We start from the raw sequence: 14,504 nt of genomic DNA on the forward strand, positions 1-14,504 counted from the left end.
TTTATCTGAATATTACACTCTTCGCTAACAGGTCTACCTCTTGGAACAGAGTCCGCCACCCCTTCGCCAACTATGTCGTGCGGACATAGTATTGTTGATGTGAAGGAAGACACGTGGGGAACGGAGAAATCGCACAGGAAAAAAGATCTCTTGTGCTGTTAAAGAATTGAGAGCTTTCCTAGTAGTGTGACGAAAAGGGAAGTGGCAAGTTAGAACATTTGTCATTTTCATTATTTACTATTTTCATCAGAACCAAAGAACCTTTGGTTAATTTTAGACACACAGAGAAGTATTTACTAGATGGTACAACCGTTAGGCATCGCTGGAATTTGGCACAGCAAGCACATGCTAACTGCCACAACTATGCTACGAACAAATTGTTAATTAAGCCCAGATCATTTATTATTTCAGAAAAAATCAATATCTAGTTTGCAAATTAGCCATCCGGTGCTTTTCCATCAAATCATCAGGCAGCACGTTTGCATTCCTTTAAATCATTTGGCAGTTAACGAAAACAAATTGATGTCTCTCGATTAAGTAAAAATGACGTAGGTCATTAACAAGTTGAGTAACTGAGGTCTAAAATAATAATTATCATTCGAAACTTTAGTTCCCAATAATATGGGGGAAAACTTGCACATTACAAACGCCAACTATTTTTACTCTTCAAATTGTAGATGCAGCACATGCGACAAAGTTGGAAGACTATTAGTATGTATCAGTTGCCACCTTGACGTAAAGAGAGATCATTATGGTTGGCGAATATGACTACTGGACAAAATATTTCGTGAAAATATGTGATTATATATGCGCGAAGTTGTGCGTTTTTTATACATGCGCTTTCCATTTCCTTGCCGCAGCTAGTAATTTGCAGGAAGAATCAAATACTTTCACACGTCAGCGCTACAAATTTCCTCCATCAGTGTGATTCATCAAATCTACAACCTAAAGTAACATCGCAGTGTTGGGGAACCTGTAATAACGTATTCGGATAATAATGAGAGCCAAAATGCACTCTAACAAGGAAAAAAAGACGCAGCGCGAAGAAATTATCCGAATAACACGGAAATCGGTAGATGTAATGTGCATGTAGAGACAAACAAATGATTACAGTTTCACAAAAATTGGATGATTGATTCAAGAGAAACAGCTGCACAAATTAAGGAAGTCATACCGCGTTGCCGGCTGGAGTGGCCGTGCGGTTCTAGGCGCTACAGTCTGGAGCCGAGCGACCGCTACGGTCGCAGGTTCGAATCCTGCCTCGGGTATGGATGTGTGTGATGTCCTTAGGTTAGTTAGGTTTAATTAGTTCTAAGTTCTAGGCGACTGATGACCTCAGAAGTTAAGTCGCATAGTACTCAGAGCCATTTTTTTCCATACCGCGTTGTCCCACCTTTGGCCATTATGCACGCAATCATTCCCCTTGGGCCTAATTGACTGAGTTGTTGGATGCTCTCCTAACGGACATACTGCCATATTCTGCCCAATTGGCGCGTTAGATCATTAAAAGCCCGAGATGGTGGGATGGCTCTGCCCATAATACTCCAGACGATCTCAATTGGGAAGAAATACAGTGACTTTGTTGGCCAAGGTAAGGTTTAGCAAAGCACGAATGCAAGCAGTAGAAACTCTCGCCGTGTTCGGTTGGGCATTATCTTGCTGAAATGTAAGACCTGAATGACTTACCATTGATATCCCATCGCCGTCCAGGGCGTTTCTAGACTCCTTTTTGGCCTGGAATCTCATTTACTGGAGTGGAACTGTCTTCAGTGATGAGTCCCACATCGAACTGAGCACCAATGACCAGCGAAGACGTGTCTGGAGACACCCCAGACAGCGGTGGGATACAACCCTCACTGTCGCCCAGCCTATCACAGCACAGCGGTATGTCGACGATATCCGACGCTACGTTTTGGACAGCGGTTCAATCCCGCGTCCGGCCATCCTGATTTAGGTTTTCCGTGACTTCCCCAAATCGCTCCAGGCAAATGCCGGAATGATTCCTTTGATAGGGCACGGCCGACTTCCTTCGCCATCCTTCCCTAATCCGGTGAGACCGATGAATTCGCTGTCTGGTCTCCTTCTCCAAACAACCCAACCCAACTCCGCCAAATCCGAGCCGAGCCACGTTTTGTTGCCCTTCATGGCGAGCTATCCCGGTATTACATGTCAGCAAGATGATGCCCAAACATACTTATAGGCAGGGCCCTCCTACCATCTAGGAATTTTGATGTCTAACGCGCCAACTGGACATAATTTGGCACGATATCCCTCAGGAAGACATCCACCAACAGTGTCAATCTATGCCAAGCCAAATAACTGCTTGCAGACGGGCCAGAGGTGCACCAACCTATTGCTGACTTGCTCAATTTTGTGACGCTCTTTCTCTTGAATAAATTAGCCATTTTTTCTGAAATTGTAATCATTTGTTTGTCTGTACATGAATATCACATCCAACGATTTCCGTTCCATTCGGATAATTCCTCCACCGTGCCTTTTTTGTTTTGTTTTAGAGTGTAATTTTGTGTAGAATGGTGGACAACGGCGAAGAAAACTGTGTATGCAGCAGCTGAAGCACCTAACAAAGGCGAAGAGCGACTGTTACTGCTACCTAGACAAAATCAGAGTCTGCATTCTTATCTTATGATAATGATGATGATGATGAGTTGGGTTGAGGGGACGCTCGACATCACGGTCATCAGCGCCCTAACGAAAAATCAAAAGGAAATCTCATGGCGGACGAAGGATGTCCCCACATACAGAGCAGTTTATTACGTACTAAAGTCTGCTGCCCTTCCCCACCAGTTTAGGGATGAGGCCTGATAGTTCACAAAATTTCACCACTCTGTTAACACTGGTATCGGTATCTGCGAGGACGGTGGGCAGATCTTCGACGAGACCAAGGGCTGCCCTATTATCAGTATACAGGACACACGTAGCCACAATATGCTGAACTGAAAGCGGCACGCCACAAACTTCACAGAAAGGTGGATCCTCCCCCCCCCCGGAGCAGGAAGCTGTGTGTGAAAGGGCTGTGTCCGATGCGCAGTCTGGTAAGCAAAACCTCCTTCCAGCGGCGAGGCCGACACGAAGTCCGCCAAGCTTTTGTGGTCGGTTTGAGTGAATGCAGTTTGTTGTCCGACACCTGCAACCATTCAGTCTCCCATTGACGCATGATGCATGTGTCATAAAATGAGATAATGGCATGCAACGGGATGGGACATTGATGGACAGCACCATCCCAACATGCTTCCTTGGCAGGGTTTATCAGCCATGTCGTTACCCTGTATCCCAACATGGCTAGGTACCCAGCAAAAGATCACCTCCTTGCCACGGTGTTGGAGCCGCTGTAAGCCCTATCTTATGATAATTGTTTCGGTATGTACGAAATCATAAAAAGGTATAAAAACGAGCATGGAATTCTAGTTTCAGTGTTTAAAACTCAGAAAACAACGTTCTCCGAGCTGTATAACTTTCACGCAGATACATATCGGGACAGTAAAACTTCAACTCGTTGTCAGTCACAAACTACGATCCTGTACGGCACTTACCGCCTCCTTTGAGTTTTGCAAGCCTCATCTTTTTGCGAAGATCTGATGGCGTCCGAATTCGATTAAAGTACTGGCTAAACCAACCAACTCATCGTATGTGATTTTACCATCATTCTAATTCGTTTTGACACTTGTGAAGCTACAAATTTTACTGGATCTATATTGCAAGATTTTCTTTCTGTTATAATTGTTTGGTAATATATGGTATCAAAATTGAAAGTAGAATGTAAATAACTTATTCTAACAACATAGAGAAGTTCTTTTGGATGAATTGTGGCAATAACCCAGAACTTTCTGCATGCAAAGCGAATCAACAAAAGAAGGTAACTCTGAACTTCACCTCGATTTCATTATAAGAACAACTTTGTTCGGTCACAATGTTCCTTTTGCCCCGCTAATTCTTCGGAATAGAAGTAATATCGTTCGAACAATGCCAATCCGATGCTGACACTCCTGGAAGTTGTTGTTGTGGTCTTTAGTCCTGAGACTGGTTTGATGCAGCTCTCCATGCTATTCTATCCTGTGCAAGCTTCCTCATCTCCCAGGACCCACGGCAGCCTACATCCTTCTGAATATGCTTAGTGTATTCATCTCTTGGTGTCCCTCTACGATTTTTACCCTCCACGCTGCCCTCCAGTACTAAATTGGTGATCCCTTGATGCCTCAGAACATGTCCTACCAACCGATCCCTTCTTCTAGTCAAGTTGCGCCACAAACTCCTCTTCTCCCCAATTCTATTCAATACCTCCTCATTAGTTATGTGATCGACCCATCTAATCTTCAGTATTCTTCTGTAGCACCACATATCGAAAGCTCCTAGTCTCTTCTTGTCTAAACTATTTATCGTCCATGTTTCACTTCCATACATGGCTACACTCCATACAAATACTTTCAGAAACGACTTCCTGACAGTTAAAACAATACTCGATGTTAACAAATTTCTCTTCTTCAGAAACGCTTTCCTTGCCATTGCCAGTGTACCTTTTATGTCTTCTCTACTTCGACCATCATCAGTTATTTTGCTCCCCAAATACCAAAACTCCTTTACTACTTTAAGTGTCTCATTTCCTAATCTAATTCCCTCAGCATCATTCGATTTAATTCGACTACATTCCATTATCCTCGTTTTGCTTTTGTTGATTTTCATCTTATACCCTCCTTTCAAGACACTATCCATTCCGTTCAACTGCTCTTCCAAGTCCTTTGCTGTCTCTGACAGAATTACAATGTCATCGGCGAACCTCAAAGTTTTTATTTCTTCTCCATGGATTTTAATACCTACTCCGAATTTTTCTTTTGTTTCCTTTACTGCTTGCTCAATATACAGATTGAATAACATCGGGGAGAGGCTACAACCCTATCTTACTCCCTTTCCACCCACTGCTTCCCTCGACTCTTATAACTGCCATATGGTTTCTGTACAAATTGTAAATAGCATTTCGCTCCCTGCATTTTACCCCTGCCACCTTTAGAATTTGAAAGAGAGTATTCCAGTCAACATTGTCAACAGCTTTCTCTAAGTCTACAAATGCTAGAAACGTAGGTTTGCCTTTCCTTAATGTTTCTTCTAAGATAAGTCGTAGGGTCAGTATTGCCTCTCGTGTTCCAACATTTCTACGGAGTCCGAACTGATCTTCCCCGAGGTCGGCTTCTACCAGTTTTTCCATTCGTCTGTAAAGAATTCGCGTTAGTATTTTGCAGCTGTGACTTATTAAACTGATAGTTCGGTAGTTTTCACATCTGTCAACACCTGCTTTCTTTGGGATTGGAATTATTATATTCTTCTTGAAGTCTGAGGGAATTTCGCCTGTCTCATACATGTTGCTCACCAGATGGTAGAGTTTTGCCAGGACTGGCTCTCCCAAGGCTGTCAGTAGTTCTAAAGGAATGTTGTCTACTCCCGGGTCCTGGAAGTATCATACTCAAATATTTTTGATGCCCGACATGTGACATTACCCTAATGACATTCAGAATTAGAGGAGCATCTCGTCCAAACTTCGGCAGAGTGTACCGGTACTGGCACGAGTGAACCCTGGAGTCAGACAGACAGGGCAGTGCAGGATGCCGCAAAGGCCAGCGGCCGCAGTGCGTGCTGTGCTCTACAGACTGGCAACCACCCGCGCCTCACCGCCGGCCAGTATGGACGGGACGGCCCTGGGACACCTCGGTTTCCAATTGCCACACACGAGAGCTTCACACGTACATCGCAGCGTGGCCGGTTTTTTCCCCCTCCTGCCTCGGCAAGGACTCCATAGGTCGCAGCTGTCAGTATTACTCAATCACGATATTACTGGACTTGGCCGTTATCGGATACACGCGTTGACTTTACAGTAAACAAGCATAACGATGACTAAGGAAAACACATCGCACAGTCAGTGTTGTGCATGTAATATCAATCACGATTACCCGCTGACGCACGATTAGGCGTCTGAGGTGTCCTTACTAACAGACGCAATAACAATGTGGTCGACTGTTAACTGAGTGGTCATTTAATTCCACCAGATATACAGGGTGTTACAAGAAGGTACGGCCAAACTTTCAGGAAACATTCCTCACACACAAATAAAGAAAAGATGTTACGTGGACATGTGTCCGGAAACGCTTAATTTCCATGTTAGAGCTCATTTTAGTTTCGTCAATATGTACTGTACTTCCTCGATTCACCGCCATGATTTCATACGGGATACTCTACCTGTGCTGCTAGAACATGTGCCTTTACAAGTACGACACAACATGTGGTTCAGGCGCGATGGAGCTCCTGCACATTTCGGTCGAAGTGTTCGTACGCCTCTCAACAACAGATTCGGTGACCGATGGATTGGTAGAGGCGGACCAATTCCATGGCCTCCACGCTCTCCTGACCTCAACCCTCTTGACTTTCATTTATGGGGGCATTTGAAAGCTCTTGTCTACGCAACCCCGGTACCAAATGTAGAGACTCTTCGTGCTCGTATTGTGGACGGCTGTGATACAATACGCCATTCTCCAGGGCTGCATCAGCGCATCAGGGATTCCATGCGACGGAGGGTGGATGCATGTATCCTCGCTAACGGAGGACATTTTGAATATTTCCTGTAACAAAGTGTTTGAAGTCACGCTGGTACGTTCTGTTGCTGTGTGTTTCCATTCCATGATTAATGTGATTTGAAGAGAAGAAATAATGGAAAGTAAGCGCTTCCGGACACATGTCCACATAACATATTTTCTTTCTTTGTGTGTGAGGAATGTTTCCTGAAAGTTTGGCCGTACCTTTTTGTAACACCCTGTAGTGCAGTACTACAGTATGAAGCAGAACGGTGCAACCTGACTAAATAGAGAAGGACCGTCGAAGGAAGTAGAATTTGTAATAGCACAGTATGTTGCTTTGGGGTGTGTTCCGAGGCAGTGACTGAACAAGCAGAGGCGTACAGATACCGCCTTTAACCTGCCCACGCTTGCCTGTTAGGAGCCGGGCAGGCACTCTCTCAGCCGAACGGGCAAGCTGCTCTGTTCCCATCCAAGCTAAGCCAAGCTGAGGAGGCTAAAGGAGTCTTGCTTGCCTGCCCGTCCCCCGCTGTGGTACGCTACGTAGCAGTTTATTCTGTACGCTTTCAATGTTGTGTTACAAGTAGGATTCGGAAGTTTATGAAAAGTCGTTTTTTACCCGAGTATTAGAGACGACGCCAGAATGTTGTAGTCCGATTGAGCAGATGTACTAGAATTCCACAAACTTAGCCTTCGACAGCGATACAAAAATTCCTGAAATACGGTAGAGAGTAGAGAGGAGAAATGATGCTTCCTTCCGAACAGAATTATATTGATATACGCGGACACAGTTTTCGGCTCCAAAGAGTCAACAATAATTGAATCAATTATGTTTGTTTTGGGACATTGCCGGCCGCTGTGGTCGAGCGGTTCTAGGCGCTTCAGTCCGGATAACAATGGAGATACTATCGAAGACAGTGCTGCCAAAGCAGATTTACTAAACACAGACTTCCGAAATGCCTTCACAAAAGAAGACGAAGTAAGTATTCCAGAATTCGAATCGAGAACAGCTGCCAAGATGAGTAACGTAGAAGTAAATACCCTCAGAGTAGTGAAGCAACTTAAATCACTTAATAAAAGCAAGTCTTCTGGTCCAGACTGAATACCAATTAGGTTCCTTTCGGAATATGCTGATGCATTAGCTCCATACTTGACAATCATATACAACCGTTCGCTCGACGAAAGATCCGTACCCAAAGGCTGGAAAGGTGCACAGGTCACACCAATATTCAAGAAAGGTAGTAGAAGTAATCCATTAAATTACAGGCCCACATCGTTAACGTCGATATGCAGTAGGATTTTAGAACATATATTGTGTTCGAACATTGTGAATTACCTCGAAGGAAACGGTTTATTGACACACAGTCAACATAGGTTTAGAAAACATCGTTCCTGTGAAACACAACTAGCTCTTTATTCACACTAAGTGCTGAGTGCTGTTGACAAGGTATTTCAGATCGATTTCGTATTCCTGGATTTCAGGAAGGCTTTTAATACTGTACCACACAAGCGACTCGTAGTAAAATTGCGTGCTTATGGAATATCGTCTCAGTTATGTGACTGGATTTGCGACTTCCTGTCAGAGAGGTCACAGTTCGTAGTAATTGACGGAAAGTCATTGAGTAAAACAGAAGTAATTTCAGGCGTTCCCCAAGGTACTGTTATAGACCCTTTGCTGTTCCTTATGTATATAAACGATGTGGGAGACAATCTGAGCAGCCGTCTTCGGTTGTTTGCAGATGACGCTGTCGTTTATCGACTAATAAAGTCATCAGAAGACCAAAACAAACTGCAAAACGATTTAGAAAAAATATCTGAATGGTGCGAAAAGTGGCAGTTGACCCTAAATAACGAAAAGGCTGAGGTCATCCACATGGGTACTAAAAGGAACTCGTTAAACTTCGGTTACACGTTAAATCAGTCTAATCTAAAAGCTGTAAATTCAACTAAATTCCTAGGTATTACAATTACGAACAACTTAAATTGGAAAGAACACACAGAAAATGTTGTGGAGAAGGCTAACCAAAGGCTGCGTTTTATTGACAGGACACTTAGAAAATGTAACAGACCTACTAAGGAGACTGCCTACACCTCGCTTGTCCGTCATCTTTTACAATACTGCTGCGCGGTGTGAGATCCTTGCCGGGTAGGACTGACGGAGTACACCGAAAAAGTTCAAAGAGAGGCAGCACGTTTTGTATTATCGCGAAATATGGGAGAGAGTGTCACAGAAATGATACAGGGTTTGGTCTGGAAATCATTAAAAGAAAGGCGTTTTTAGTTACGACGGAATCTTCTCACGAAATTCCAATCACCAACTTTCTCTTCCAAATGCGAAAATATCTTGTTGACACCGACCTACATAGGGCGGAACGATCACCACGATAAAATAAGGGAAATCAGAGCTCGTACGGAAAGATAAACGTGTTCATTCTTTCCGCGTGCTATACGAAATTGGAAAAATAGAGAATTGTGAAGGTGGTTCGATGAACCCTTTGCCAGCAACTTAAATGTTATTTGCAGAGTATCCATGTAGATGTAGATGAACCGCGTGACTGCTAAGGTCGCAGGTTCGAATCCTGCCTCGGGCATGGATGTGGGTGATGTCGTTAGGTTAATTTGGTTTACGTAGTTCTAAGTTCTATGGGACTGATGACCTCAGATGTTAATTCCCATAGTGCTCAGAGCCATTTGAACCATTTTGGGTCATTGTAGGCTAGAAAATTATGGATTTTAGTTCTGTTTTCTTTTTCTCTTCGGCGTTTTTCGGTTTCACTTATTTATTTTAGATACGAACGGTTTTCTCTTCAATTTCGTCTTATTTCGACTAGTACTGGCTATTCTCGATTCGAACCGTCATCATTACCTCTAATACTTGTCTCCTGTAGTAAGCAGAAACATCTCTTGAAGTCGAGGTCCTTTGCACCTAAAAGACTGAACATGTCTATTATAATACAATACAATGATAGTTTAGTTTCTGTAATCTTAGTATGTTTCAGCCAAATATTAACCGAGTAATAACAATGTTAATTACTTTTTTCGAGGTTGTGTATTTCGGGTTCGCTGAATGGATTCTATGTGGTCAAAATTGTTCATTCTAAATCCCTCAAATGTATTTTAACAAACGCGTAGTTAATTTTTCTTTTTATATTAAGCTAAAAAATACATGTCTGGGAGGAGAAGCTATTCATTCATACAAAGCTTTCTTCGTACTATTTTGCATACCACCAGATCGCGGTCTTTAATATCGACTGCCGGCAGGTGTGGCCGTGCGGTTAAAGGCGCTTCAGTCTGGAACCGCAGGTTCGAATCCTGCCTCGGGCATGGATGTGTGTGATGTCCTTAGGTTAGTTAGGTTTAATTAGTTCTACGTTCTAGGCGACTGATGACCTCAGAAGTTAAGTCGCATAGTGCTCAGAGCCATTTGAACTATTTTTTTAATATCGACTCAGCGATATTTTTTTTCTATTTCAATCAGTCCTAAATTTAGAGAACTTATTTACAGCCAAAGACCTGAAGTCCGTAGCACATATTTTCACATATTTGTCAGCCACTAAGTCTTTGTCCTCTTTCAAAATATTTATGGAGTAAGGAAAATGCTTGTAAAATTTACACAAATGTCGCAACTTATTCGAGGTCCCCGAATGCCTGTTAAGTAACTTTTTACTCAGTTTGCATTTCGAGACACCTACCGATTTATTTGAAGCTGCCTGGTAAACATACGACAACTTTTTCCCTGCTGTACGTGTGCTCTGTTTCGCGACTAGTATATATTCCCCAACTCTTAACTTCTCAAACTCCTTTAAGTTTGGTTTGTTCATTTTACTGCTCTCATTATTATGACAGCTGAACTATAGTAAAACTGCCTGCTCAAACATATAGGTGGCTACTCTGCAGTCACGTCGGATTCGTAGCACAACCTGTTGCCAGGTGCAGCAGACTGAATAGGTCCCGCAAACCTTGCCGGGCTTGTGGGAATCCAAGCTGGCTTGCTTGAACCACTGTGCTTCGGTACACATGCTCTTTTATTTTTCTGTTGCGGAAGGCTGAGCTGCTTTAATGGTTGCGGCAGGCAGGCCGGATGGAGAATTTATGCACCTCTGCTTACTAGTCAAAAAGTAACTTTTTAGGTTATCTCTTTATCTAACTTACGATCTGTCTGCATTCCATTTTTTCATTTATCCCTTTTTTTTAATATCTTCGCAAAACAGCGATATCTCGTTAGATTTAACGTTAATGGTATCTGTAATGTATATAAGTAGATATTTAATTAGTTGGGTAATTCCAGTATTCTTTCGGAATACTAGGCCCAGCTTTAACACTCTATGTGGTGCTTTAACGTAATTAAGCTATAAAGAACGAAAAAAATAGTGCTAGGGTGATTTTGAGTATGTTATTCTCCGTTAATGAATTGCGCTGGCTGCATGGCGCAGCACCTAAATATTAAAACTAACATCCTTCTATAGTTACTTTGGAGCCACCTACCATACGAGAAGTCTTTAAAAACTGCAGCTGGAACAAAATGGAATTGTGTTGTGTGCTTGTGTTTTATTTCTAGTGACTTTGACGTTGCTTTGCCCTTAAATTGGAACACTCGTTCCTTTCTAGCAGTTTGGACTCACGTGCTTGCGCAGACTCTAGGAGACGAGACAGGGCCCAATTTCCCGTGCAACTCGCGCGTCCCCTTCAGGTCTTGAAAGGGGTGGACCAAAGCAAAAATCATGTGGGCTCGTCCGGGATTTGAACCCGGGACCTCTCGCACCCGAAGCGAGAATCATACCCCTAGACCAACGAGCCACACTGAATGTTTCTGGAAGATATAAAGAGGTACAAGTAGATCACACGGTGCAGAAAACTGCGATCTCGTGACCAGTTTAGCCATCGCATCAGTTCATGCCGCACGATTTGCACTGTTTTCCGTACAGGCGGCTCACGTCCGCTCACATACTAGTTGATCCTGGTAAACTTTCCTTTCCTAACGAGTTGTTGTGATATAAGGTTGTCTGGTTTCCAGCCGAGTGAGGTCTTCAACGACATCAGCTGTCGAATGATTCAATTACTGTTGACTCTTTGGAGCCGAAAACTGTGTCCGCGTAAATCAATATAATTCTGTTCGGAAGTCAGCATCATTTCTCCTCTCTACCGTATTTCAGGCATTTTTGTGCCGCGGCCGAAGGTTAAGTTTGTGGGATTCTAGTTCTTCTGCTCAGTCGGACTAAAACATTCTGGCGTTCAAGGATATCACTTTATGTGCGCACTCACGCTTTCGATACGCAGGGGATAATTTAGTATCCACAAGCAAACTCTGAGCAATGCCGTTGCACACTTTCGAAGTGATACGAGTGTTTCCTGTACGACAACTACAGTTACTGACGTCTTGAAATCAATATTTACAAAACCTTTCATATTATCTGGCACGGACGACGGTAGGTATGACACTGCTTTTAATTTCCTTTTGCGTTGCAGTTGTATTTTACTTTCTTTAGAAACACGAAACACTAAGAAAGTTAAGGTTTCTTTAAGAAATGAACATAATACGACATTTATATTCCAACGCATCATTCACCTGAAATACCGCCTAGACTACCTCAATATTAAACAAATTTGCTTCGAGTTGCGACGCCAATTTAGTCGTCAAATAATTTTAAAAATCTTTGTTTTCCTGCAGATAACGATATTTTGAGGCATGACAATTAGGAATGTCAGAAGTCGTACCATAGCAAATGAGCAAAATAGAAGTACTTAACACGTGTCTACTTATTGATTGTTTTCAATTAAATGAGTACTTTTTTGTGAAAGCAGAGAAATACAGAATAATCTACTGTACGAATATTAACACCCATCTTAGTTCGAGTAAGAACTGTCACCTATCACCGCTACAGTGCATTGAAGCTGAAGAGGTCTGTGCCAGCTACTAGGCAACCCCTTCGATAGGGACCATGGATTTCTACACTGACTTCTCTGCCAAGGGCACTCATACGATAGTGTTTCTGCGGGGTGGGGGGGAGGGGGGGGGCAGTGAGTGGCTAATCTTGTGTATGGAGTATTTTTAATATTTTGGAAGACGAATGACGAGTTATAAGTAACTATAAAAAACATCTAAATTCCAACCCACTTAAAAACCTGTATTATACCGGCTTTTAAATCATTTTCTTAAAAGGAAACTACCTTACTACATTACATTTTTTCCTTTCGCCTTGTTCCTGTGTAAGGACGCTGTTGCTCTCTGCCGCCAGAGCGGTTCGTATGTAAAGGCGTGGATCCAGTGCGGCGGATGGGGTGAGACGGAAGGAGTCACGGAGTGAAAGTCTGGTCAAAGCATTCTTGTTTTCGTCATAGTGGAACTCGGGGCAGAAGGGATACTTAATTTTCAACAGTTTTTGTAAATTAAAGAAACACAAAGGAACACATCTTAACGGTATAAAAACAATCACCTTGTAGTATAACCTGTCGCACCTTACATGAAAACAACTTAGAACCGTATGCTATGTATTTTTTACATTTTTTTAATGAGATGACTGCATATTTCCGGCTTTGTCTCGAACACGGGGCAAATGGGATAAGGCAATTTCTATGAAATTATTGTATGAACGTTGAAATTATTAGGAATACAATATCAAAACTAAGACAAATATGGTTTAATGAACAATTTAGGCTGAGAATTATGGTATCCTTAAAAAAATCATTAATGTCATTTTAATAAATGTTCAACACTTTTAACGCTTAAGACCAAGCTACTGTTACTTCATTGAATGCCATTACTCATGCAGCAAAGCCGCGCCGAGTGGCCGAGCGGTTTGAAGCGCCATGTCACGGATTGCGCGGTTCCTCCCGCTGGAGGTTTGAGTCCTCCCACGGGCATGGGTGTGACTTTGTTGTTCTTACCATAAGTTAGTTTAAGCAGTGTGTAAGTCTAGGGAACGATGACCTCGGCAGTTTCGTCCCTTAGGAATTCACACACAGTTTAACATTTTGAACATGTAGGAAATATATTTTTCAGGCTTACGAATAGACAACGTAGGATGCCTAGTAACAAATCATGTAACACAGTCCCGCTCAGACAATTTTCTCTGTTAAACCTGATCTTTCCAACGTTGATTTGGGTACGTTAGACTCCTCTGATTCTTTTTTTTTTTAAACTCCCATTTCAGACAACAGCTGAAACTGCCATTTCCGTTGATTTAGTATCCCATTCCTGCCTATCAGCTTTTAAATGTAAGTTCACACCATCTGGAAAGGCTAGGGAAAAACAAGAAGCACGTAGTTCGAAATCCACTTGCATCAAAAATGGCTGGGCATAACGGAACACTATCCAGTTCCGCCCCGTCCGCTTCCACTCCAGGAGCACATTTCACGTTAACAACTTCTATGGGGAGTAATAACTGACGCATTTAAAAAATGGTTCAAATGGCTCTGAGCACTATGGGACTTAACTTCTGAGGTCATCAGTCCCCTAGAACTTAGAACTACTTAAACCTAAATAACCTAAGGACATCACACACATCCATGCCCGAGGCAGGATTCAAACCTGCGACCTTAGCGGTCGCGAGGTTGCAGACTGCAGCGCCTAGGACCGCTCGGCCACTACGGCCGGCTGACGGATTTAAACATATTATATAACTAACGTATAGTGAACGGAAGGCACTTTAAGATTACTTATCATTCAGAGGCGTACAATAAACAATTAACGGCTTACCTCGCGTTAAAGTCACCAAAAATTATAGAAGCACAGCTGGAAATGTGAACGACCACCGCTCAATTACAATTCACACTCTAAACCGAGTAAAACTGTCTGCCGCACCTTCCCTTCTTTTCAGAGAATAGCAGCACGTCACTACGATAGGCCGCAGCGCTCTCCAGTCTAGAAGAGAGCACGATACCGTTGTGCCCCGCAATCCCATTATGCCCCGTGTTCCCCTACCAATTTGC

At 42.9% G+C, this 14,504-nt stretch overlaps 1 non-coding gene across 1 annotated transcript; it reads right to left on the reverse strand.

The window, feature by feature from the left end:
* Positions 1–11,300: 11,300 nt before the first annotated feature.
* On the reverse strand, positions 11,301–11,372 carry Trnap-cgg (transfer RNA proline (anticodon CGG)). Its single transcript has one exon. It is a non-coding gene; the product is annotated as a tRNA-Pro (tRNA).
* Positions 11,373–14,504: the final 3,132 nt, after the last annotated feature.

This window comes from Schistocerca cancellata, chromosome 2 (genome assembly GCF_023864275.1).
Source record: "Schistocerca cancellata isolate TAMUIC-IGC-003103 chromosome 2, iqSchCanc2.1, whole genome shotgun sequence".
NCBI classification, from domain to species: domain Eukaryota; kingdom Metazoa; phylum Arthropoda; class Insecta; order Orthoptera; family Acrididae; genus Schistocerca; species Schistocerca cancellata.